General features: G+C 35.5%; 1 long non-coding RNA gene across 1 annotated transcript; it reads left to right on the top strand.

Moving 5' to 3' along the window:
- Positions 1-3,878: 3,878 nt before the first annotated feature.
- LOC136827616 (uncharacterized) lies at positions 3,879-5,032 on the top strand. The gene is made up of 3 exons (XR_010849814.1): positions 3,879-4,007; positions 4,541-4,744; positions 4,879-5,032. It is a non-coding gene; the product is annotated as an uncharacterized lncRNA (long non-coding RNA).

Below are 5,032 nucleotides of genomic sequence, written 5' to 3'. Positions count from 1 at the left end.
AAGCCTACGTCTGTTTTGTCGACATCTTAGATCCATAGAAATATCAGCCTAACACGAAGGTTCGCAAAGCCGCCCCGTGTCCGCACATTCTCTTGAATACTGGTTCCTCCAGCAAGTTGTGACCTGTAACAGAAAAACAACGACGGCAAAAAATGTTCTTATGCTAATTACTCGGCAACTCTGTAAAGAGAACGTTAACTCTAATATTTCTTGAAATAGGTACCAAATCTTTTACTTTAAGGATAATTTAAGGATAATTAGCTTATGAAAACCACGAGTTACGTTTCTCCAACCAATGCCCAAAAAAGGTCATTACCCACTGAAAACTTGTAACCATCTGGAGTAAGACTATCTCGTACATTTTATACCATAATTATGCATTAAGGCTGTATAAAAAACATTCATACTTTAAAATGCTACTCTGCTTCTGACACCATTTATAGTTAAAATTTTCTCTACACGCAGAAACCACTCAAACAAAACTTTTATCTTAATACTTAGAAAATGTACTTTTCTGAAAATCGCCAAAATCAAAATCCAGATAACCCACATACTATGATCACTGTCGTATGCTTAAAAAAAACACCTTTGATCTTTCAAGAATTCAGGTAAAAGTTAAAGAAACCGCTGAACTTTAAAATAAAGCAACGCAGTTGTGTGATATGAGCTCTTGTTAGGGAGGAAATGGTTACATCATGGATAAGATTTGCTACTAATCATGATCAAAAAGACCCAACAGCTCCTACCTCAATATACTGTATTTAAAAATGTATATGATGCATGCATTAACTGCCTCACGACCTTTTAAACATTTCAGGAGCTATATAGCAAACTTAACCTAACTACAAACTTAATCCATTTTCAGGACGCTAAAATTTTTAAGTAAAACATAACCAGGGCTTGTACGTAAATTTAATTTGTTTTAAAGCTGAATATTGCCGTTTGACGGCATAAACATCCTTAATTTCCTCAAATCTTAGGGAGCTTCTGTAAACTTAAGTGAGTGGGAGGTGTCCAAGCACATTTCAACACCTGATACCTATCTGAAGTTAAAAGAAAACAGCAATAGACTAAGTCTATGCTTGCCACCTGAAAGAGTTTGATCAGTTAGTTTGTTGCGCAAAACCACCCAGGAACCTGCATAGCAGGTCATACGACCTACTATGCAGAAAATGGGGGCTCCCCCACCCCTCCAGGGGCGCGCCCCTTAAGGGGTGGAGGATAAGGTGAAGTTGTTCAAGAACAGTATATAATATACAAATTAAAAAAGTAAATTTATTACAAAAATAAAGTAAATTTCTGACAAATTGAAAAGAAAAATTTATTACAAAAATAAAGTAAATTTCTGACAAATTGAAAAGGTAAATTTATTACTAAAAATTAAAAGTAAATATGACATAAAAAAAACTATTACAAAAAATAAAACCGTAGATATAAGGCATAAAAAAAGAAAATTTATGACAAAAAATTACTTAAAACCGAACCTGGCGGAGAAAAATACCTCCTACATACCTGTTGCTAAAGAGAAGCTTTATCATGCGTGAAGCTTTGCCGTTAGAACAGGAACTCAAAGTCAATCTCGAACCAAAAACACCCTGGAAAAGACAAAGCTTTAGGCTGTGCGTAACTTTCTCTAAGTCTCGTAAATTATGGGCGTTTACTCACGTCAGCTTATGGGTAAACGCCCACGGAAATGGTTATAATGACTGCCAAAGATCTGTGCGAGACTAAACACGTTTCAAGATTCGAAAATCCCTATAACAAATATACAATATTAGCAATAATATAGTCAAGTTCCATTGTTACCTTGCAGAAGTCCGGGATTTATTTAAAACTCGACCAACGAAGTGACAACAACCAACAGAAATCTCAAGCGCCGGTTGTAGTCTACTGTAGTAGCGTGATAAACGGTTTTTTCGTTAAAATCTTTAAAACAGGACCAATTACGCTACAATAAATTAATGAGGAATTGAACACGCCACTCCTGAAGGAAAAAGGTTCACTTAGCAAACTCCTGTTAAACGTTTACCGCCCGGAACGATGTTGCCGTCGACGGCCCGAAGATTCCAATGTCCGAACTCGACGATGTTGTCATTTGCCAAGAACTCTAAAGTCTTTAGTAGTGTCTCGTTTCTTGGAACATCACCGAATGCGATCCATGGATATCCTTGAAATCGTTAATTTTGCAAGTATTATTTTTATTTCCAACTATCTGCTTGTACTTTTCTTTCGTGGAAGTTTAAAATACAGCACATGATGAATAGATTTTCTTGAACGTAACTCGTAATTTCTTTTAGGGCTCACGAAATAATTTGCGGTATATTTCTTTCCACCATTTTGACGAAATAACTTTTAATTCGCATAGATATTTTACCATTTTGACGAAATAACTGAGTTCGACGGGGATTTTAATTCGCTGTAGTTCGTGTCTTTGTAGATATTTCAACTAAAAAAAAAAAAATCGGTCATAATGATATATAGCTCAATGGTATATTCGGTGATGTGATAAAGTCATATATATATATATATATATATATATATATATATATATATATATATATATATATATATATATATATATATATATATTATATATATATATATATATATATATATATATATATATATATATATATATATATCGTGTGTGTGTGTGTATATATATAACTGGATACATTATTGTACATAAAACTTGTTACATTGATATATGATTCGCAACCAAGTACAAATAAATACTACTATAATTAAATGCACTTAGCTCTTGCATTACTGCTGTGAAACTGATACCTGAGTTTTTATGCACGATATTTATATCGTTTCTTTTTATTACTGAAATATCCAGGCTGCGATTTATGGCTGAGGTGTTATCCAGTCTAGGGGTTAATTGCCTCCTTTAGCCTAAGTAAACATTGAAAATCCCCGTTTTGGGCATTTGTTTATAATATTATTTCTACTGATTTTTTCGTTTTTCTTTTGTTCACGTACAAATTTTTCATTTACGATATATATATATATATATATATATATATATATATATATATATATATATATATATATATATATATATATATAAACATATATATATATATATATATATATATATATATATATATATATATATATGTGTGTGTGTGTGTATAAACATAAGTATGTATATATACATATATATATGTATGTATGTATGTATGTATATACATTATATATATGTATGTACATATATACATATATATACACTTATACATATATATGTATATATATACAAATATATACATAAGTATATATACATAATGGATGTATATGCACACTGAAACAAAGGGGCTACCAACAACTCTCATAGGTCACAAAATACTTAGCTGCCATAGCTGAGCCACTGTTATGTTGGGATTTTATTGATAACATCTGTTATGCAAAGGTATGCAGCCTGCAAGGTAAATCCGTGGATACTGTCAAGTACTTGGCTTCCACCTTCGTTTGTGACTTTTTGAGAGTCAGTTTGCAGTGCCTTTGCCTTTCTTCAGAGTTCTGTGTTCGGTCCCGATGCGAGGGAATATTTTAATTATATAAGGTTGAGGCCTCTTTATGTATAAATATATATATCTATTTACATATATATATATATATATATATATATATATATATATATATGTATTATTTTCCCAGTTACCTGAATATATAATTATAATTCTAGTTACCTGACCCCAGGTTCCTTTTGTATTGATAACGGAGATAAGGGAAAAACAGGTCTCCCTCCAGCCGGACTTCTACTGAGATGAGGTTGGCCTCGTCACCTGCCCCTTAGTAGATGACCTTCCACAAGTGGTCTCAGGTAGAATGTTGCCTCTTGATCGCCTAAATAATACCTCTTTCCTCTCTCCCTCACTCCCACTTTCCCCTCACTCCACCCCCAAATCCCTCTCGCCATCCTACTCCGCCCAATGGCCGTATAAAAGGACCCGAAACTCAGCTTGTAACATCATTCGTCTGAGGTTTCCAGCACCATGAAGTCAGTAAGTGAGAGGCCTTCTGTAGTTCAGCTTTGAAGGGCCATGGCCTTAGGACGTTTAAAACGTCCTTTTCTTAAGATTTCTTTGGTGATGGTCTCAGTGTTCATAGGGTCATGTTCTTAGGAGTCATGTTCTGAGGACTCAGAAGGTCATATTCCTAGGATTCAAAAAGTACCATCCTTAGGATTGGAAGCGTCATATTTATACAGCTCACTGGACAACTGACGGGAATTGTCGAGCTCCGAAAATTTAAGGGAAAGTTTACCTACATCATTTCCTTTTATCATTTAGAAGAGAAGGACCACAGTTTCGAGAGAACGAGACTTTGTCAATCAATATCCTTGATTAATTAAACCTAGATTAAAGGTTTCCGTTGACAATAATCATCTGTTTGAAATCTTCATACATAGATTTATCATTTTCATTCACAGGAATCACAATTGAAAGGGATGATTATTCAAACTAATTCATAAAGTGAAATCTGAAGTCTTTTAATGCTTTCATTCTCTTTTTCTTCTTCTTCCTCCCCGTCTCAGGCGATCGTCTTCTTCGGCCTCGTGGCTGTGTCTCTTGGCCTCTCCCCAGATCCAGGACCGCGTCGTGGCCCTCCTGCGGGATGACAGAGTCGACCAAGGCGACGGCAACTTCAACTACGCCTTTGCCGCCGACAACGGCCTCGAGATGGAGGTGTCCGGTGCCCCAGGTGCCGAAGGTGCCGTCAGCATGAGAGGATATTATGTGTGAGTTACTTAAATAACATTAATAAAAAAATAAAAAAATGGATGCCTCTGATGAAACATCTAGATCTAGAATTTAGTCTGGAACTGAAATCCAAAGGAATTGATTAAACTTATATATTGGTGTTTCTTTCCAGACTGCCCCTGGAATCTGGAGGAGTCACCCGCGTTGAGTTCGTAGCCGACGGAGCTGGATTCCAGCCTTCCAGCGACATCCTCCCAACTCCTCACCCTCTCCTGAGCACGTCCGAGAACTCCTCAGTATTGCTGAGGAATTCCGCAGACAGGAGT

Source organism: Macrobrachium rosenbergii, chromosome 42 (assembly GCF_040412425.1).
Source record: "Macrobrachium rosenbergii isolate ZJJX-2024 chromosome 42, ASM4041242v1, whole genome shotgun sequence".
NCBI classification, from domain to species: domain Eukaryota; kingdom Metazoa; phylum Arthropoda; class Malacostraca; order Decapoda; family Palaemonidae; genus Macrobrachium; species Macrobrachium rosenbergii.
Note: the sequence above shows the minus strand (reverse complement) of the source record. Positions and strands in the feature narration are given on the sequence as shown.